We start from the raw sequence: 22711 nt of genomic DNA on the forward strand, positions 1-22711 counted from the left end.
CATGAGTCAGAGCGCACTCCATGGCAATGGCTTCGAATTTTGGATCTTTCAGAAGCAGACTTGTCTTCTGAGACGCCTCTGCGTAGGTTCCTACCGCAAACCTTTCAGTTAGGAGTCAAGTGCTCAATTGTTTGGTAGAAAACCAGAAAACAAGCATTGCTGAGGATGTGGAAAATTGGAACCCACACCCATTGCTGGTGAGATTGTAAAATGGCACAATCTCTGCGGAAATCCGTTTGGCAGTCCCTCAAGAGTTATCCATAGAATTACCAAATGACCCAACACTTCCACTACTAGGTATATAGCCCCCAAAATTGAAAGCAAGAATGCAAACAGATACTTGTACACCAATGCTCATTGTAGCATTATTCACATTATCCGAAAGGTGTAAACAACCCAAGTGTCCATCAGCAGATGAATGGATGAACAAAATGTGGTATATCCATACAATTGAATATTATTCAGCCATAAACAAAAAGGAAGTTGTGATACATGTTAAGACATGGATGACCCTAGAAAAATTATGCTGAATGAAAGAAGCCAGACACAAAAGGACAAATATTATAGGATCCCACCTAATTGGAATCTCTAAAATAGCAAACGCATGGAGATCAAAGTTTATTAATGGTTACCAGGGGTGGGTGGGAGGGAAAAGGCAGGAAAGATTGCTTAAGGGGCACTGAATTCCTGTTTAAGATGATGAAAAAGTTTGGAAACGGATAGTAGTGATGGTTCCCTAACATGGTGAACAAATTACTGTCACTGAACTGTGCACATAAAGTGGTTGAAATGGCAAGTGTTTTGTTATTTATTTCATCACACACTCTCAAAATGACCTACACTTCCTGTCCACCCAGAAACAGTAGAACCCTCCCTCCAGGCCCTACCCTGTCCTCTTTCCTCAGAAGCCCTTTTGCCTCAGCACCTCCCCTCTGTCCCCGCTCTGACACTTGTGGAGTCTCTTGTTCTGTGCCACTCAATTTCAGTCCACTACTCTAATCATGTCCTCATGTTTTAGCCTTACCTTAGCAAAGGCTGAAACATGTGTCTTAGGGCACTTGGCTCTTTGAAAATGTCTAACAAGCAACACAGGCCAAGCCAGCCTTGAAGACCTGCATTGGATTCTTTACAGATGCAGAGAAGAGCAGGCTACTGGAGAACCACAAACTCACTCCGTGCGCCCAGCATATCGCACACCTGGGCCGAGCCCAGTTCAAGAAACGGAAAAAAAGCGCCTTCTGAAGCTTGTCTGCAGACAGAACCCGAAGGGAGTTGGTTTCTTGACCCGGAGAGGCCAGTCGAGCGGAGGGGTCTCAGGCATGTCCCCAACTCTCCAAGAAAGGCCAGGAACAGCTGATTTTGAGGGACAAAGCCAAAGAAAGGAGGCAAAGGCAGCCCAACCCCAAGCTCTGAAATTAAGGGTCTCGAACCCTAAGTTCTGAGTGAGCGGAGGGCCACGCCTTAATTTGATCTCCTTCCTTTCTTAGGAGAGTTGTTGGTCCAAATTCAGAGCTCAGGAAATGCAGGAACTGTGTAGACCAACGTCCACATTTGACGGACAAAAAACCAAAAGGTCCATTGTGGTCGAGTCTATTCTGTCTCATAGCGAGCAGAGTAGAACACTCGCTTGGGGTTTACCAATGAGCGGGTGGTGAATTCAAACTATGGATTCTTTAGATAGCAGCCTAAGCTCTCAACCACTGTACCAGCAACGAGAACGCTTTCGTTCTCAAACAATGAGATGTGGAGTCTGAGGAAAAGACCTGAGGCAAGGAGATTTTGCAGTTATTTGCCTGAGCACATGGAAGGGTGGATTTGCCACCGACAAAGATGGGAAAACGGCAAGGGCAGAGGACTTTAGGGGGAATTCCGGAGTTCCATATGGGGTCCCGGGGTCCTGGTTCAAAGAATTATTCATCCAGGCTGTCTCGGTTTCTGCATCCATCTGATCCCCTTTTGATGTTGTAGTTCTCCGGGGCTCATGCTTGACCCCCTGTCCATCCTGGGCGCCTCCTCCCTGCAGGCTTGTCCCCTGCGCTGGACCCGGCCACCGTCTCTCTATACGCTGCCGCCGCGCAAAGGCCCATCTCTAGGTTAGGTCTGAGGTTAGGCGGGGAAAAGCCACCTGGCTTCGAAACTTGTGGAGACTTGACAGTGCTCCGCGTGTGGCAAGCTGGCTCGCGTTTTGGAGAAGGCAAGGAGGAAAGTGACTTGGGAGAGGATCCCTAGATGAGATGGGAGCATCCAGGAAGGTAGGAATCCTGGCTTCCCCGAGTTTGGTGCAAAGAGATGTACTTGCTGGACGCAGGAGATTACAGACTTCTAGGCAGGTCCCTGATGGCCTAGCGGCTAGGATTCTTTGCTTTCACCGCCGCGCATGCGGTTAGATTCTCTGTCCGGGAGAGCTGTTATGCCATTTCTCCCCACTGCAGGAAGTCTTCTTTAGCCTTGTTTGATGCAGAAGAGTCCCAGCATCGCCCAGCCTTGGAGAGGTGAGAGGCGATGAGGAGCTGTTCAGAGGCTCGGGGCCCCCAAGAACTACATCCTGCTCTGGGCCACCGGGAAACACCACTGCTGCTGTGGGCCTCATCTTAAAAACCTATCCTTTCGTTTCCGGAACGTTCATCTCAAGAGGACAAAGTAGAAGCTGGGAGGAGAGCTCTAAATCTTTTCAAAACAATTTCAAACATAAAAACGCTGAAAGAGTTGTATGTATATATTCTTCATGTACATTTACCAATGAACATTTTCCACTTTTAGTTTGTCTCTTGGGGTATATGTATTTTCTACTCCATTTCGGAGTAACTTGCAGATATGTCAGGATCCTTTGGTTACTCCTTTGGCAATATCCCTCTAAACCAGCCTCTTGGGGACTTTTCCTCTTTGTCCTCTCAAAGAGGCCCCTCTTGCCCCTTCAGCATAAACTCTCAGGTGCGACCTGGGCCCCCTCCAGTAATTACAAAGACTCCAATCCCTGGGAAAATCTCAGGTGTTTAGAGATTACCTCTCAGGAACCAGGGAAAAACTCCAAATCTTTTGAGTAAAAATTAATTGTACACTCTACAGACATGGTCATTCGCCCCTACTTTTATCCCCTGGAAAGATCCAGAAGGGACACTACCTTCAACAAGGCTGTGAGAAATAGACCCTACAGAACTGTTTTCACATCCTCAAAGAACTCTGTGGTGGCTATTGTATGAAAGACAGTGGGAACTGCTACCATGGAACTGGGATCATTGAAATGAATGGGGATGATGGGAAGATGGGATTGGAAGGGTCAGGTCACGACATTTAAGCCTAAAAGACAATGTGACCTCAGTTGCTACATTGAGTACAGAGCTGAAACAGTAATCAGAATGGTCTGTCTCTCAAAGCTCTTTAGCATTAACTCCTTGGTCAGTGCATCTGGAAATGCCATAGATGGGCGACCTATTAAAGTCTTACTTGATTTGCATAAACACTCTAAGTCTGGTGCATATAGTCCTACTTGAATCACAGCAATAGAAAGCCACAGACCCTCAAAAAATTTACAAGCACAGAGCTCTTTGAAAGAAAGAGAGGTAGATCCCCTCAAGGAAGAACCCGTTTATACAGTCAAAAATCAATTCTCTTAGGCCTTTAGCCAAATGGCATATTCCCAGCAAAGTTATCTGAGTAGAATGACCTCTTAGTAAATATTATTTCATACCAGAATATTTGGAATTTACACCACAATAGTATAAATACTTAGGTGTGTTATTAGTTCATTTTCAAAATCCAAAAATATTTTAGAAGGATTGTCATCAAGGTTGATCATCAGTGAAACTAGAATGGGGAAAGTTTAGAGTGCGAACATCTATTTGACTTCAACTATCATGAGATTTACCTTTCCTAGGAAGCAAAAGTGGAGTAGATAAATGTATATTTAAACAGGACTTAACATTTTTAGAGGAATAGATAGATTTATTTGTAGGTTTTTTTCGTTACCTGTTCAAAATTTATTAAGGTAATCACTGGGCTTGTAACGTGTGGTGGTTATGTTTGTGTGTCAGCTTGGCTGGGCCATCATTCTCAGTGATTTGGCACTTATATAGTGATGTAATTTGGCAGTTATATAGTAAAGCAGTGATCAGACATGATCAGCCAGTCAGTTGTAAGGGGATTTTCCTCGGTGGTGTGGCCTGCATCCAATATATGTATAGATGTTTTGGGAAAGCATGCTTGCTTATTCTGGATTCTGCATCCAGCTAATCATCATCTGATGTCCAGTTCCAGTGACATTAGCCAGCAGCCTGCCACCTTACCTGCTGATCTTGGGTTCCTCAGCCCCTGCAGGTATGTGAGGTGGGAGAACTCTGAACCATGGACGTGGGGCTTGCGATCCTCTACAGCCATGTGAGCAATTTCCTTGAGATAAAGCTCTCCCTGTGTCTCTCTCTGTCTAACTCTATGGCTATATATATATATAGCCATACAGTTATACACACACACACACCCATACACACACTTCATTGGTCTTGCATCTCTTCAGAACCCAGCCGATACATTTGCTACTGAGAGTGGCTCCAGAGAAACAGAATCATCAGGATGAGTTTTCTAAGTTGGTTCTCAAGTCTGCCTAGTCTTAAAAGCACTGATGACTCTGCCTCCAGTAGCAAAAAGGGTGATGCTAATCCATGGCATGAAGTGGCAATTTTAATACGCAAATTATCAGAAATAGATCATGTATTGGTGAGAGGTGAGGCTTTGGGTGATCACATGTTTGAAATATTTCCACAATTTGGTCAGAATGAGAATTATAAGGAAGCTGATTGGTTGGTCCTACTTTCATTAGACAAAGTGGTGAGAGAGATGATCTCAGGGCACCAGAGTCACAGTTCAAACGCCGTGTAAAACTCCTCAAAGTTGCAACTTGTGCCCTGAAAGAAATCCTTATTTCTTGTAGTAACAGAGCTGATATTGCCAAAAATCTAACGCAGAGTCTTATTATAAGAGTGCCTGAATTACAATGCTAATTGAATTCCCAACCTCGAACGGTGTGTAAAGTTAAAGTGAGGCATTGATTGAGAAGAAAGGGACCCTGAAACTTGGAATGGGAACATATGGGCCGATAATCAGAGAGCTGGGGACACTGAGGCTCTAAATTCTGTTGAATCATTCCTGCCAGCAGAATCAGCACTCTTACACCCAACTGACAAGAACACCCCATCTTTCTCTGGTAAGCCAAGAACAGAAAACCCATTGCTGTTTCATAGGAGTTGGTTCCGACTCATAGTGACCCCATAGGACTGAGTAGAACTACCCCATAGGGTTTTTGGGGACCATCTGGTGGATTTGAACTATCGACCTTTTGGTTAGCAGCTGAACTCATACCCACTACGGCACCAGGGTTTAGGCGAAGCGACCATCTTGCAGTAAAACCATTATACCTTCCATCCCCTTCTGATGAGATTAATCCAACTGGTCCTGAAGAGTCTTTGTCTGAGATATCACCTGAGCTGGCACCTGGTACCTTGTCTGATTTATCACCTGAGGTAGATGCCTTTCAAGGCATTGCTGAATATTTCCAGGACTCACTGCCACTATTCATTTTTGCTTTTGGCCTATAAGTAGACTTAAGTCTCAGAAAACCCCAAAAGGTAAAGTACCAACTGTGAACAAGGAGGAAGCATGCCACACTCCAAAGGAACTGCTTGACTTTCCTAATATGTAGAAACAGAAACCTGGGGAATATGTGTGAGAATGGCTATTAAGGGTGTGGGATAATGGTGCAAGGAGCATAAACATGGATCAGTCTGAGTTTACCAATATGGGCCCACTAAGCACAGATTCTTCATTCAGTGTTTCTGCTCAAGAGGTTAGGAAAAGATCTAATAGTTTATTTGGTTGGGTCAATGAAGTATGGATTGCACGGTGGCCTACAGTAAATCAAGTTGAAGTACAAGACCTGCCCTGGTATACTGTAGAAGAAGGTATTCAAAAAATTAGGGAAATTGGTACATTAGAGTGTATTTATCAGGTTGGAACCACATACCCACCCATGGAGTGCCAGAGGACACACCATTTGCCACAACAGTGAGAAACAAATTTACGAAGAGGCGCGGGGGGTCCCAGAATCCTTGACGACTGCTGTGTTTGCCCATTTATGTCAGTAAGGCTTGACAGTGAGAACTGCCCTAACAGAATTAAAACACCTAACTACAATGGGGCTGATTGGACCCCAAGGTCATAGGGGCCAAGTGGCAGCACTCAATCGACAAAGACAAGGTGGGAGTGGTTAGTGGTTACTACAATGGACAGCAGAGTCAAAGCAGTAATCAGAATAGTCTGACTTGTATGGACTTATGGCATTGGCTACTGAGTCATAGTGTCCTAGCAGTGAAATAAGAAATCTACTAATTATTTACTTCATCCTCTAGAAGTGAAAGAATTCTAGGTCAAGGGAACAGCGGTCTAACTCAAATCACCAGAATAGAGAGTTGCAGCCTCTCAATCAATTCCCAGCCTAGGGCCTATTTACAGACCCACAACCCCTTATATGAAGGGGAAGCCAGGTCCCCTTGAGGAAAGGCCCCTACACTGCCAAAAATTTATGCTGTTAAATTTCTCGCCTTTTATGAGAGTGAGTGTTCACTGGGGCAAAGGAAATAACCAGACTTTGGGGGCATTCCTGGATACTGGCTCTAAACTGACACTAATTCCAGGAGACCCAAAACATCACTGTGGCCCACCATCAGAGTAGGGGCATATGAAAGTGAGATTCTTATTGCACTCTTAGCTCAGATTCACCTCACAGTGCGTCCTGAAACCCATCCTGTAGTGATTTCTGCCATTCCAAAATGCGTGATAGATTTCCCCAGCAACTGGCAGAACACCCACACTGGATCTCTGACAAGTGGAATAAGGGCTATCAGGTTAGGAAAAGCCAAGATGAAGCCATTAGAACTGCCTCTATCTAGGAAAATAGTAAACCAGAAGCAATACTGCATTCTTGGAGGAATTGCAGAGAGTACTGCCACCATCACGGGCTTCAAGAATGCAGGGGTAGTGATTCCCACCACATCCCCATTCAACTCACCTATTGGGCCTGTGCAAAAAACAGATACATCTTGTTGAATGACAGTGGATTACTGTAAACTTAACCAAGTGGTGACTCTAATTGTAGCTGCCGTTCCAGATGTGGTTTCATCGCTTAAGCAAATTAATATATCTCCTGGTACCTGGTATGCAGCTATTGGTCTGACCAATGCTCTTTTCCCATTTTCAGTTCTGAAGAAACACCAGAAGCAGCTTTTCTTCAGCTGGAAAGGCCAGCAATACACCTCCACTGTCCTATCTCAGTGATATATCAGCTCTCCAGCCCTATGTCTTAATTTAGTCTTCAGGGATTTGATTACCTTTCCGTTCCAGAAGATGTCACACTGATCCATTGCATTGATGACCCTACACTGATTGGACCTAGCAAGGAAGAAGTGTAAATGACTCTGGACTTACTGGTAAAACACTTGTGTGCTAGAAGGTGGGAAGTAAATTCCATAAAAATTCAGGCTTCTTCCACCTCAGTGAAATTTCTAGGAGTCCAGTGGTGTGGGGTAGTTGTGTGGCTCAGGCAGGAAGAACCATCCTTGTCAGTAGTCCCCCAGTATCTGTTGACATTCATTGGTCTGTGAGGGAGCCTCACATGTTTTCTACCCCTGTGCCTGACCCTCTCTGCAGGTCCCTTCTCTTTTATGAAACAGCATTTAGAAAGGATTAGGACTAAGACCCACCCTTCTCTGGTATTACTTAACTGATACTCTCTTCAAAGAGCTGGAGAAAGATGTGGTAGTTGGCTTCTACTCTGTCGTATACAGTCACTGTGAGTCGGAATTATGTCTACCCGCTGTGGATTTATTTTCAAAGAAATACTCTATTACCCCAAAGAAGGTAACATTATAGGTATAGGGGTTAGGACTTTGACATTTCCCTTTGGGGGACACGATTCAATCCCTAACACTAGAGGCAGAGAGCATAACACGGCTGATGCTCCTCTTAATATCGGGAAGAAATCCTGTTTTTATAGCCTGAAGATCCTGAAACAAGTTCTAGTTGAAAAGAAAGCATTTCTTCCAGGGCTATTAGTGCCTCCATCAGTTTTATCTGATTTTTCTTCAAATGTATTGGTGCCAAGTGTCTTATCTTTGGTCTCACTAATTCTGACTTCCATTTCCTGAATTCTGCTCCTCTGACTTTCTATTGAGTTGTCTAATTCTGAAATGTTATTGTTAATCTTCTGAATTTCTGATTGCTGTCTCTCTATGGATTCTTGCAGCCTATTAAAGTTGTCATTATGCTCTTCATAACCTTCTCAATTTTCTCCACTGCGTTATCTGTGTGATACTTGGCTTGTTCTGCGTTTTGCCTGATCTCCTTCCTGATCTCTTGAAGAGTTCTGTGTATTCATCTTTCGTATTCAGCCTCTGGTAATTCCAGTAATGTGTCTTCGTCCAGAAAACTCCTTCATTCTTTGTTTTGGGAGCTTGTTGAAGTGATCATGTTCTGCTTCTTTATGTGACTCGATATTGACTATTGTTTTTGAGCCATGTATAAATTATTGTCTTAATTTACTGTTTCGTTCTTGAATGGCCACTGCTGCTTTGCTTTTGTCCCACTTCTTGGGGTTTCTTGGCTCCTCCCTCCCCATTGTGCTATACAGTAGAAACCATTCTCTTCTCCCCAGCACCTTGCTTGACTCTCTGCATGGCCTCCTGGAGGTCTCGTTCTCAACCACGCCTCCCTGCTGTCCTTTGCTCTTCTTCACCATTCTCCATTCCTCAATTAATTTCCATGGTCGTGCCCCACCGACCGCAACTGGGGCAAACGTGGGGCGTCCATGGCACGGGCAGATGGGCTAAGGCAGAGCAGCCATGTCGTGGGCCTCCTTGGGCTCAGGGAAGGTTGGAGACCCGGGGGTCTCTGGGGGTCTCTGGCACCTGAGGTGGACGAGGAGCAAGGAGGGGCGAAGGCCATTCAGCTGCCCTCCTAGCTTCAGACTCACCCAATGCACTGATTTTAAGGCAATGAACAACATGAGGAGCAGTGTCAAATGTCAAAAACCTGCCTCTCCACTGCACGGCTGAAACAGTTCAAGTCAGACCTGGCACACATACACCCAAGCCGAGCACCAACAAGGGCCTAATCTGCTGAAATGGGCCCACACAGGTCCATGTAGGGGTTCAAGGCACTCAAAGTCCAAAGACTGCTTGTGCCTGGATAGGAGCTTCTTCTGCCCTGAGTTCCCAGCTTAGGGGAGCCGGCAGATTATTTGTCCCCCATTTGCTAATTTGTTCCTTCTCCAAGTCTGAGAGAACGGTTTGGAGTGCACAGCAGGACCTGTCTCAGGCCCAGGCAAATCAAATGCTACTGAAGCCAGCTTGAGGCCTGCGGCAGAGGGAGGAGGGGTCAGATAAAGGGGAGTGTTTTTTTGAAAGGGGTGCCTTTTTTTTTTTTTTAAACCTTTTATTGCGCTTTAAGTGAAAGTTTACAAATCAGGTCAGTTTTTCATACAAAAATTTATATATACCTTGCTATATACTCCTAGTTGCTCTTTCCCTCATGAGACTGCACACTCCTCTCTACTGTCTATTTTTGTGTCCATTGGGCCAATTTATGCCCCTCTGCCCTCTCATCTCCCATCTAGACAGGAGCTGCCCACATAGTCTCATGCATCTACTTGATTGAAGAAGCTCACTCCTCACCAGCATCATTTTCTATCCCATAGTCCAATCCAATCCCTGTCCAAAGAGTTGGCTTTGGGAATGGTTCCTGTCTTAGGCTAACAGAAGGTCTGGGGACCATGACCTCCGGGGTCCTTCTAGTCTGAGTCAGACCATTCAGTCTGGTCTTTTTATGAGAATTTTAGGTCTGCATCCCAGTGCTGTCCTGCTCCCTCAGGGTTTCTCCGTTCTGTTCGCTGTCAGGGCAGTCATCGGTTGTAGCCGGGCACCATCTAGTTCTTCTGGTCTCAGGCTGATGTAGTCTCTGGTTTATCTGGCCCTTTCTGTCTCTGGGGCTCATAATTACGTGGTGTGTTTGGTGTTCTTCACTCTCCTTTGCTCCGGATTGGTTGAGACCAACTGACGCATCTTAGATGGCCCCTTGCTAGTGTTTAACATCCCAGATGCCACTCTTCAAAGTGGGATGCAGAATATTTTCTTAATGGATATTATTATGTCAATTGAGCTACATGTCCCCTGAAACTATGGCCCAAACTCCTACCCCTGCTATGCTGGCCTTCAAAGTGTTCAGTTTATTCAGGAAATTCTTTGCTTTTGGTGTAATGCAGTTATGCTAACCCCTTGTTTGTTGTGTTTGTCTTTCTCTTTACCTAAAATAGTTCTTGTCCACTATCTAATTAGTTAATACCCCTCTCCTTCCCTCCTTCCCTCCCCACTATTGTAACACTCAAAGAATATTTTCTTGTGTGTTCAAACTTTTTCGAGTTCTCGTAATAGCGGACTCATACAATATTTTCCTTTTGCAACTAATTTCAGTCGGCATAATGTCTTCCTGATTCCTCCACATTATGAAATGTTTCACGGATTCATCATTGTTCTTGTGGATGCATAGTATTCCATTGTGTGAATGTACCATAATTTATTAATCCATTCATCCGTTGATGGGCATCTTGGTTGCTTTCATCTTTCTGCTATTGTAAACAGTGCTGCAATGAACATGGGTGTGCATATATCTGTTCATGTAAAGGCTCTTATTTCTCTAGATATATTCCAAGAAGTAGGATTGTTGGATTCTATGGTAGTTTTATTTCCAGTTTTTTTAAGGAAGCGCCAAATTGATTTCCAAAGTGCTTATACCATTTTCCATTCCCACCAGCAGTGTATAAATGTTCCAGTCTCTCCACAACCTCTCCAGCATTTATTATTGTGTGTTTTTTAGATTAATGCCAGCCTTGTTGGGGTCAGATGGAATCTGATTATAATTTCAAATTGCATTTCTCTAATGGCTAATGATTGTATTTCCTCATGTATCTGTTAGCTACCTGAATGTCTTCTTTAGTGACATGCCTGTTTGTATCCTTTGCTCATTTTTTAATTGGCTCATTGGTCTTTTTGTAGTTCAGTTTTTGTGGTATCGTGTAGATTTTAGAGATCAGATCAGATGCTGATCAGGAAAGTCATAGCTAAAAACTTTTTCCATGTCTGTAGGTAATCTTTTTACTCTTTTTAGTGAAGTCTTTGGATGAGCATAGATGTTTGATTTTTAGGGGCTCCCAGTTATCTACTTTCCCTTCTGGTGTTTGTACATTGTTAATAATGTTTTGTATACTGTTTATGCCATGTATTAGGGCTCCTAGCATAGTCCCTACTTTTTCTTCCATGATCTTTATTGTTTTAGATTTTATAGTTTGGTCTTTGATCCAGTTTGAGTTCATTTTTGTGTATGGTGTGAGGTATGGGTTTCGTTTCCATTTTTTAGCAGATGCGTATCCAGTTATGCCAGCCCCGTTTGTTAAAGAGACTGTCTTTTCCACATTTAACTGACTTTGGACCTTTGTCAAACATCAGCTGCTCATAGGTAGATGGAATTATGTCTCGATTCTCAATTCTGTTCCATTGTTCTATGTATCTGTTGTTGTACTAGTAGCAGTCTGTTTTAACTACTGTGGCCGTATAATAGGTTCTGAAATTGGGTAGAATGAGGCCTCCCACTTTGTTCTTCTTTTTCAGCAATGCATTACTTATCCAGGGCATCTTTCTCTTCCATATGAAGTTGGTAATTTGTTTCTCCATCTCATTAAAAAATGTCCTTGGAATTTGGATCGAAAATATTGTATCTATACATTGCTTTTGGTGGAATGGACATTTTTACAATGTTAAGTCTTCCTATCCATGAGCAAGGTATTTTTTTTCCAATTTCTGTAGGTGTCTTTTGATTTCTTGCAGTAGTGTCTTGTAGTTTTCCTTGTATAGATCTTCTACATCTCTGGTAAGATTTATTCTTAAGTATTTTATTTTCTTGGGGCCAGTGTAAATGGTATTGGTTTGGTGATTTCCTCTTTGATGTTCTTTCTGTTGGTATAGAGGAATCCAACTGATTTGTGTATGTTTATCTAGTATTCTGATACTCTGCTGAACTATTAGTTTCAGTAGTTTTGTTGAGGATTCTTTAGGGTTTTCTGTGTATACGATCATGTCATCTGCAAATAGAGATACTTTTACTTCTTCCTTACCAATCTAGATGCCCTTTATTTCTTTAGTACTTAACTTTTGCTGAAAGCACCATTCTTCTCTGGTTCTGTAGGTGTGAGTAGGCTTTGTGGCTGGCTGTTTCTCCCTGGGGAAGCTGTAGCTGAATGCTACCACCAGCCCGCCCCAGTCACTTCCAGGAATGGTTCCTGAGGCTTCCAGGCAATTCAGTTCCGGCACCTCCTCTCCACTTCTGAATCATATCTCCCTCCCCCTGCCACTCAGTCTGATTTCTTTGACTTTGATGTTCAGGGCTGCTAGCTTGTCATAAATATAAGTGTTTCACTTGTTTTTTCAGGTCTTTGTTGTAAGAGGTATCACCGGAAAGGTCTGAATACTCCGCGCCATCTTGGCCCCACCTCCAAGGTGTGCTATTTGATCCACAGGGTAAATTAGACACAAGCACTTATCTTTTGCTGAGAGCGCTGTTCTTCCCTGATTTTGGAGACGTGAGTAGACTCTGCCGGTTGCTCTCTCTCTCTCACTGTGGAAAATGTATCGCAGATGTTACCACCAACCCCGCCGCGGTCCTACCAGGGGATCAGTGCTGAGGGGTGCTGGTGTCTACCGAGTCAGGTCCGGCAACTCCTCACTTCTTCTGAACTGTCACTCCTTCTCCATGCTGCTCAGTCTGATTTCTTAACTTTGCCTTTGATGTTCAGGGCTCTTTGCTTGTCATATATATTATTGACTCACTTGTTTTTTTGGATCTTTGTTGTAAGAGGGACCACCAGAAACATCTGACTACTCCACCATCCTGGCCTCACCTCCCCCCGTCAGTTTTAGACATAGCTTTTGCAGGGAAACGGCTCTGCCATGGTGTTCGGGCCATCTCCTACATATCCGCACGGGCCATGCAGGTCAGAACCCATGTCTTGGTGGAATACCCTGCCCTATGCCCAGGAATATAAGATAGATGGTCTTGTGAGGAGCTTGACATTTTCACATCTGCCTCTCTTTCTTGTGCGGGGCTGCCACTAGACAGTTTTTACATCCACCTCCCTGTTTCTAGTGAGGTGTGGAATTTTCCACCTAGCTCTCCTTAGGGCACTGCCACAGGATATAAAACAGCTTAGCTGAAGCAAGGCATTGTCTCCTCTGCAACAGTGTCCTAATAATTATGTTGCACTCATCTGGCCCTCTTTTAGTGTTGTCTGATGAGACAGCCATGAGGGGTTGGCATCTTTGACAATTTTTCCTTTTACTGCTTCTGTAAGTAATAAAGTATCTAAATCCAAAAAAGAATTTTTTTAAACCATCTGAATCTGTTATGCTTTGACTTTACTTTCTGTTGTGTTTGACATCTTGTACTCACTTTGATTCTTGCTGAACCTCCACTCATTTTCAGTTTTCTTTAATTCTGCGCTCATGGGGTTATCAAGAATGTGGTATGTAACGAACCAGCGAGGAACTGCAGCGGACATATGTATTGTGCACATTTCCTCTTCTTGCATGCATGCTTCCTTTTCCCATTGAACTTCACGTACAAAACATATATTCAAAGTTAAAATCATAAATAATTCCAAGACGATGACAGCAGAACATTAAATCGAGTGTGAGAATTTTGAGCGTAGGGCCATCTGTGAGTGTACACGTCACATGCCCATGAAGTTGGCCCTGTATAGGGCCCAAGGCCAGGCGCCGATAAAAGTTCAAACACCCTCAGGAAGTAGAGAAGCCACCACACAACAGGACTACCAAGAGAACCAGAGCCTATGGGAGATGACAGGTGGATAATACCTTCGCATACAGCTTTCACTGTCTTTCAAAGTCCTCATTAACTACTAATTGAGACGTGTGGTCTCTGACTTTATCCATTATTTCAAACCAGACTTAGTCAATGACTTTGGGGCTTCTATTTTTTTAATTTACCTGGGACCCACAGTCCTCAGGAGCAGGAAGAGGTTTATTCATCACAATATTTCCCGCTTCAATAACTCCAGCTCCTGTTGAATTAAATTTCAGACCTTCAAGTCACATGAAGACACTCAGAGATTGGTGGTCAGTTTCTGGACAGTCAAAGCATTTTGTTTCCTTGTGAGACTTCTAGTCCATTAAAGTCCTGAAATTTATACCCATTTCTACATTGCTTAGCTATTCTTTTCCACAGAGAAATTGATACTGATATTGCTGTGGAGTTGCAGCCTACCCAAAAAACCCCATCGCCATCGAGTTGATGCCAATTCATAGTGACCCTATAGGACAGGGTAGAACTGCTCCCTAGAGTTTCCAAAGAGCTCCTGGGAGATTCAAACTGCCGACCTTCCGGTTAGCAGCTGTATCACTTAACCGATACGCCACCAGGGTTTCAGCCTACAGTCAGGCAAAAAGATACAGAAAGAAAGAAAAGAAGAGAATGTGGATCCCAGCCAGCCTGTGAAGACATCAGTTGAATTCAGTCGATGTAGAAGTAAATTAGCTGCACTCCCTTTATGCTTGAGAATTTCACATACCAATATCAGCTTAAAAACCTAACGAAAGAGGTGTGAGGTGGGAAAAATGCCAGGATTTTCAGATTGGAACACCAAACATAGTAAAAGGATAAAGACCTGGAATTCCTCATTGACCTAAGAGTATAACAATGGACTCTCTGATAGGATCACTCTGGAAATATATAGCCCTGGGCCTCATTCACAGGTCCCACCAGTAGGCTATCATGTTGTGGCCTTGTCCTGAGTGTATTCACGCGCCTCTGAGCTACATCTTCCCAGACTCTGGGGGACCAAGAACCTGCTCCATCTGCGTCACCCTTGACACATGTCTTGGGGTAGAGTTGGAACTCAACTTAGAACCATGTTCTCTGTAAATAAGAGGGTGTCTGCAATAGTTTCTAGAGATTCCTCAGGCCCTCTAATAATTCTCTGAAGAATTATTATTGGCTGTGTTTCCTTGCGAATTAATGGGTTTTTGTGCCCTTGGCCTGAGAGATTGCGTTAGGAGATTCCATCACAATAAATAAGTTTTTATCCCCAGGTGGGGCTCCTTTTTTACTTTTCAATAGGCAGTTTCCCTGTATGTGGTATGGGTAGCACTGGTAGTACTTGAGATAATTTTAGGCGGTACAAGGATGAGTATTTTAATATGAATAAGTATGTATCTAATTTTTCATACCCAACATGCATAACAAGCACATCAAGCCCACTTGGATGCCTTCTTTGTAGAGATGAGAAAGAGCATTGGTATCACAAGCCTGGTGGCAACACTTCATCAGATGCCCTTTCCACATCTAAACTCTCCTCAGACTTCTTTCCTTGGATGACGGCTGTCCTGCTTGTTGTCTTGCTCCTGAGTCCTACATCTATTGCTGTACAACTTCCCCAGATACCACCCCAACACACCTGTGCTGACATGAGATCCTTTAAGTGACCTTTTGCCTTGGTTCTTTGGTAAAATAGCTTGAGAGATTTTTTTCCCCCTAAAGCCTGAGGCATTACATTTGCCCTAGTTTTCTATCCCCAAAGGGTTTGTTACTCTTTTTCAGGCTGATTGACATTTACTGAGCAAGCTGTAAACAAGTTGATGTTTGATACTTTTTCTCTGGCCCTGAGCTGCTTGCAGTCTGCCCTGTAATTAGTATGCACCTTGCTGGATTGGTCAATACACCAGGCAAATGCAGTAACTATAGGCTATACAAATGGATATCTGTATGCTACTATGCAAATGAAGTGTCTGTGTCCTACCAAGAGGGGATTGTTCAATTCATGGCCTTGGTGGGAGGGCCATGCCTTGAAACTGATGAGGAATTTGTATATATACAGTAAACCCCCCAGAGGTTTTTTGGACAGGAAGAAGCAGAAGGAAGAAAGAAGAAAGAAGGAGCACAGAGAGAGAGAGTGAGAGAGAGAAGAGGTAAAAAAGTTCTTAAAAGAGCTGTGACACAGGTCAAGGCTTTTAACACCGAAGATGGTGACAGGCCTGGAAGGGGCCCAGTGGCAGACTCAATGGTGATACACAGCAGAGCCAAGAGGAGCCTGTCCTGAGGGGGCCGAGAGGATCCTTGAATGGCTGAGAGAAGCTGAGAGAGATGTCCTACACTGAAGAAGGGAGATTTGCCTACATGGTTCCTGATCATGGCCCTGAATTGCAGCCTGTTGATCCTGATCCCGAGTTGTACCCTGTTACTTCCTTAATAAACCACTAAACTGTAAGTGTGGTTCTATGTGGACATGGGAACAGATCATTGACCCCAGAAGAGAAGTAGAGGGTGCCGTGGGAGGGATGGCTGGTGTCAGAATTGGTGAAAAGTTTGGAGAGTGGAGATATATCTGACTGCCTCTTCATGGGAATCAGCTTTGGGCTGATCCTGCTCATCGTCCCCCTTAAATTCTGAAAGGTTCTGACGCCAATGCTAGTATTCCCACCTTTTTACAACATCCGTGGCCTCTAAAGCAGCCTCTTTTTTTTTCTGGCTCCAGTTTTGAAACAGGCAGTCATGGAAGGGTTATTAAGGGTTATTAACCATCCCATAATAGTTGTTTTTTAGAAACGCCTACCTTTGCTACATTTTTGTTAAAACTTTTACAACACTTCACCACGATTAGTCAAATTCCCAGGTTTCTTATCTTCTCTTGGCAGGAGACCAAGGTGCAGGCGCACTGACTCTGAATCTATCCACTATATGACCTTCCCCGGGTGGCAATAGCCAGCCATCGCCATTTTTTCAGGGCTATGCGCAGTATTTTTAGAGCCCTGTGCAAAAACCAATTCACCAAAATTATGTGGACTGAGCATGCATGGCAAGACTGAGGATCCTCCCCTCACTGTTCATACATATGTATGCCACTCCCTATAAGAGGAACAAATCTGCCCTGGGTCAGGGAGCTGGCAGCCTTAGGTCAGGAGACTCTGTCTATCTCCCAGTTTGCAACTGTGAAGAAAACTTTCAACCCTGTGTCTGGATGACTTCAGTTTGCTAGTCTGCTTGACAAGAAGCTATGAGTTGGTGGCTTCAGTTTCCTCTTCCCCCACCCCTTTCCTCAAGGCCTCTCTTACCTCCTTCATGGGCAGACAGCATTAGCTCTCTCTCTGCCTCAGATTTGCACCTGACGTGCATGAGAAGATTGGCAAATTAGGAAGATCCCTTCAGCTGCCCTCTCTTTCAATGCTGGTGGAGACTGTAAATGCTGTTGTTGCTAGTTGCTGTCAAGTTGATTCCTATTCATCACGACCCCCTGTGTGCAGAGTGGAACTGCTCCATAGAGTTTTCAAAGCTGTGATCTTTAGGAAGCAGGCCGCCAGGTGTGTCTTCCAAGATGCCTCTGGGTGGATTTGAAACACCAACCTTTGGGCTAGTAGTCAAGCGTTTAACTGCTTTTGCCACCCAGGGCCTCGGGGAATTTAAATAAATAGGACATTATCTTCTCACTGTCAGAAATAAGTTTAGATTTTTACTTCTCTGAAAATGCTGAATATTAAACTATAGAAGAAAACCCTAGGTCTTGTGTTGGCAGGTGTAGGCGGTTTGCCACCCCTTCCCAGGGTGTGTCTTCACCTCACTCTCCTTCTGAGCCACAGTGTCCTAGTAAATTGAAATACTCTGGAATCCTTCTTCACAAACTAAACTGAGAAAAGGGAAGAAGGGCCATGGCTCCCCGTGGTGGCTACTGCGGGCACAGCACAGAGAGATCTGCAAGACCCCAATAGATGCTAGGGAGTGTAGGGCTGGGAGACAGGGGAGAAGACAAGGGCAGGGTCAAAGAAAACCAGCTAAAACGTGAAGGATGCCAAGTGATTGTTCACAACATTGAACTACAAGCCGTGTATCCTACAGAGTGATACAGCTCGACGAAGAAGAGCTGTGAACTTTTCTCCCCAGAGCAATAGTTTTCCTTGCCCAAATATAAAATACGTGAATTAAGACCAAAGTCCATTTTCTATGCCTTTCCAATGAAAAAAAAAAAACAAGGCTTTGCAGAGAGTTTAAGGGCTTTCCTGAGTCAGAGCTTAAGGTCTAAGTTATGCTGTGGCTCCCTGAGGTAGGAGTTTCCAACCAAAAGGAGTCTATCGACACAGTGGCTAGGAACTCCTTGGATACTGGATTCCAGGCATATCAGATATTCCAAGGTTATTATAAAGATCTTTGATCTGGTCTGTGGCTAGGGGCACTACCTCTGGGAAGGCCTCCCTTCCAGTCCTGGCACCACTACTTGCCTTCTGTTTGAACTTGGGCCAGCTCCTTTAGTGTTTCAAGTCTCATATGAAAATAATAGTATTAACTGTCTCGTAGAGTTATTGTATAGATTAATGGCATGATATAATAATACACATAACAGTGTACGGCACATATTACGTATACCAAAGAAAATCCAAACCTATTGCCATCGAGTCGATTCCAGCTCATAGTGACCCTATAGGACAGAGTATAACTGCTGCATAAAGTTCCTAGGGAACACCTGGTGGATTTGAACTGTGGACCCTTTTGTGAGGAGCCTTAGCACTTCAGTACTACGCCACCACACTTTGAATATCAGGTATAGGAGATATGAAATAACATCGAAGATAAGTTTTTCCCCCTTAATTGTTCAAATATAAGAAAAGAGTACATGTTTCTGCTTTGGGCCATAATGCAGTAACAGAGATGGTATTTACTTTTCTACCTTAAACCACTATAAGACCAGATAAAATATATGTGAAAGAGCTCTCTGGAGAAACTGAACCACAGGAAGTGTAGGACAGAGCTCAGACTGAGCCCCTAGGAGTGTGTGCTCCCACCAGCCTGAATGGAAAGAGCATCTAACACATGTGGTATGAAGGAGAGTCTTCAAAAGCATAATACCTCAACACTGTGTCCACGTTAGCCTTAGACTAAGGATTTTCTGACCCCACCAAACAAAGCTTAAAAACAGCCTGGAAAGAATCAGACTGTTTCCAAGCAACTTAATGGCATCCTAGAGCAGAATCCAAAAATATTTAAAGGATTATACAAAAATATTTTTTTAATACTTAACGTAAAATTCTTAATGTCTGGCATCTAATAAAAATTTTTAGGTATGCCAATACTGGAGTCCTGGTGCCAGATGATATGATCCATAACCATGAGAAAAGTCAACAGAAATAACCTAGTTGATAGAATCAATAGACAAAATATTTAAAAAGCTATTATGAACAGACTGTATTCATTCAGAAAAATGGAGGAAAGCATGAGCTTGATGAGGAGAGAGATGAAAGACACATATATATGACTCAAATAGAACTTCTAGAATTGAAAAATACACTAAATGACTTTATCAGTTAATTGGACACTGTAGACCATAAATTATCTAAAATGAAACCCAGAGGGAAAAAAGAACTAAAAATGAAAAGAACAGAGCATCTTTGACCTGCGAGAAAGCATCAAGTGGTCTAATGTCCATGTAACTAGAGTCCTCCCAACAGAGCACCTGGAGTGACAGAAAAAGAGTTTGAAGAGATAACAATAGTCCCAAGGGGAAAGGTCCTGGCCCCTCCTTGTGGCCGCTGTGGAGACAGCAGGTAAGGATCTATCAGTACAACCTGAGGGGCCACCCCATACCAAAGAGGATAGCAAAGAGGTGGATCAAGAGTAGATACAAAGAAAACTAGGCAATGTGCAGGTCCTTAAAATGAGAAGTTGCAATGCCTATGGCCTGAGCTACTTGATGATTAAGAGCTGAGAGCTTCTCTTCTCCTTAGCATGGAATATTGCCCAGTTATAGCTGAGCCAACACTGAAGGCAAGGTTTGGTGTGTTGCTGATGAGGAAGCTGAGATTTGCACAGGTTAATGGATTTCCTTGGTCTCAGGACTGTTTAGCACTAAATCACGTCCAGTCCTCTCAGTTGCTGATGCTTCAGAGCATGAGCCATAGAGACGGTTACATGTGGGAGGATCTTCAAGTCTGTTAGTCCATCTGCTCAGCTCATGAAAAGGGGAACAATGGTTGGTCATTTGCTTCAAAATTACCCCAATAACATTTTTATAATCTTACAGTGAAAGGACTGTAGTACGTGACTCAAACTCCAGAATCTTTAAAGAGTGATGGTACATAGGAGTACATCAAAAGTTAAATTCAAATAAAAAAACATTCTACATAACAAAGAAGTTATTTTTATTTTGTATGTATTTTTTAGCAAAGTACTCTACTGTATGCCCAATAGTTTGTTATGAAAAACAGTAGTGCCCTGATCATTTTCTACATTCCCTGTTCTCCAGAGATAACCAGTTTCAACCCATATAACCAATTATCTGTCTCGATCTCTCTTTACCTCTAAAGAAACATTGTTAGGCCTTGATATTCCAGTTTTCCACTCCAGGCCCTGCAGACAGCCTGCAAAGGGAAAAACGCTGTGCATATGGGTGCATGGGTGCACCACCTGCTAGTCAACACCAAGGAAGTCCACAAGGCCCTTCACTTGGCTTCCACTCACTTGCCAATCAACTTAATCCACTTCACCAGTCCACACAGTGAAAGGAAACTTTGCAAGAACAAATGCCAGGCAAGCAGCTTTGAGGTTTATCGGTGGAACCGGCTTCTCTGGTGGGACAGGAAGCGATGGGAGGTTCCTGAGTGAGGAGCAGTGGTGGTCCACACCCAGCAACTGAAGAAACCGCTGCTGTGACCGCCCAGTTCCTCTGCCTACCATTCCCTACTTCGTCCCTTTTTCTTTCCAATTGTCTTCTCTGTTCTTTCCAGTCTCTCCTCCTTCCTCAGGTATTTTCTGAGGGTTTCTGGGACCTCAGTTCCTGAGGAGGAGACGTGAGGAAAAGGGTGCCGGGCAGCGAGGCCGAAAAGGCCACGGGGAGCAGGAGGAGAGCAGGGATCTGCAGCAGCTCAGGATTCCTCCTTGGGGGCCTGAAACCTTTCTAGCTCCTAAATGAGGATCAGAGGCGGGACGCCTAAAGGGGAGTAACAAGTTTCATTCACAATTTAAGGTGTTTTTCCAATCCTTCACTTAAAGGAAACACTAAAGTTCCACCGAGACTTGAACTCGGATTGCTGGATTCAGAGTCCAGAGTGCTCACCATTACACCATGGAATCACAAGCCTTTACAACGGTATGCCGGTAGGAATCCCCAAATCCACTGCCCCGGGGCAGTAGATTCTGACTCATATCTATGATCATTTCTGTTAAAAAGAAGAAAAAACCTCTTGCTGTCCAATGGATTCTGACTTCTAGGGACCCCGTATGAGCATCTCAATAGAGGTGTGTGAATCTCATTTAGCATCCATAGTTTCCACGACCAATCTCAAGGCAGTCCTCTATCAGACGGGACTTGATGACCATTGACCTGTGTGAGTGGACTCACCCATCTTGCTTTCTCTCTGCACCTCTCTTTTTATTGACTTCTATCATTTCATTCGTATCTTAGGAAATTGAGGTAAAATCCACTTTGGGTTTAGAGCTATAGCACAGCTCTTTAAGTCTGTGTCATAAATCACACAGTGGCCTCCTTTACCAGCATTCCCTGCCCCAAGGTGAAATTTCTGCAAACAACAGTGTTATTTTCCTTTTCATTGCCTTCACCCATTACTCATTGCCCAAGGAGGGCAGATAATTGTCAGGGCACGACTTGGGACTTCTGGGGTGCCTTGTCCAAATAGCATCTATTACACTCCAAAGCCACCACGGCTTCGCATGTGTAATGTAGAAAGGTGTTTCAGCAGTGTTTTATCTGGGGAGTGAGTTCTGCAGGCAGGAGAACTCTCATTTTCTTCTTTATAGATTTCTTTTTTTGGTAAGCTTTTCTTATGAAAATCATGAATTTGTTAGATATACAACAAAAAACAATTAACCTTGTCTAACATTTATACACTCTGACAAACTAGACTAACCTCATCTGCTGTGACTCAAAATCGACCACGTGCTGTTGAGGCTACAAGACAGGGCTCTGACACTTATTCAGCCCCAGTCTGTTTTCTGAGAGCTTGGCCATGTCCATTACATTCCAATTTCTATATATATCATGACCTAGAAACTTCACAGTTTTTTATTTGTTTTTTGAAGTGCAGTAAAGATTTAACTCCATCCAAAGAAATTCATCTTTGTCCTTTGTTTCTCAGAGATAACTCGAAAAAAAAACAAAAAAACAAAAAACACTAAGCCCCTTGGCTCTCAGGTTGATCCTGACTCCTAGTAACTATAGGACATGGTAGAACGGCCCAGTAGGGCTTCCAAGGATGGAAATCTTTACAGACACCCATTCCTACATCTTTCTCCCTCGGAGTGGCTGGTGGGTCAAACCATGGAGCTTTTGCTTCGAAGCCTAGCACTTAAAACCGTGTCTCCAGTCCTCCTTGAGATAAATCTGAATGCTTGGAACTTGCTGAGTAATAGAGATGCCTTTGTTTTCTATAGGCCTCCAGACCACACTTGAGGGTTTATGCTAATAAGATGACTCAAGTGGGGGCTGGCAAGGCTAGAAAGAGGACCTTCTGATGTAGGCCACCCTAGGGCGAGGGGTGCAGAGGTTGGGGAAAACGTCATTCAGTCATGCCTAAGAAATGAAGCTCAGAAAAAGGCTCTGAACAGA

Source organism: Elephas maximus, chromosome 3 (genome assembly GCF_024166365.1).
Source record: "Elephas maximus indicus isolate mEleMax1 chromosome 3, mEleMax1 primary haplotype, whole genome shotgun sequence".
NCBI lineage: Eukaryota > Metazoa > Chordata > Mammalia > Proboscidea > Elephantidae > Elephas > Elephas maximus.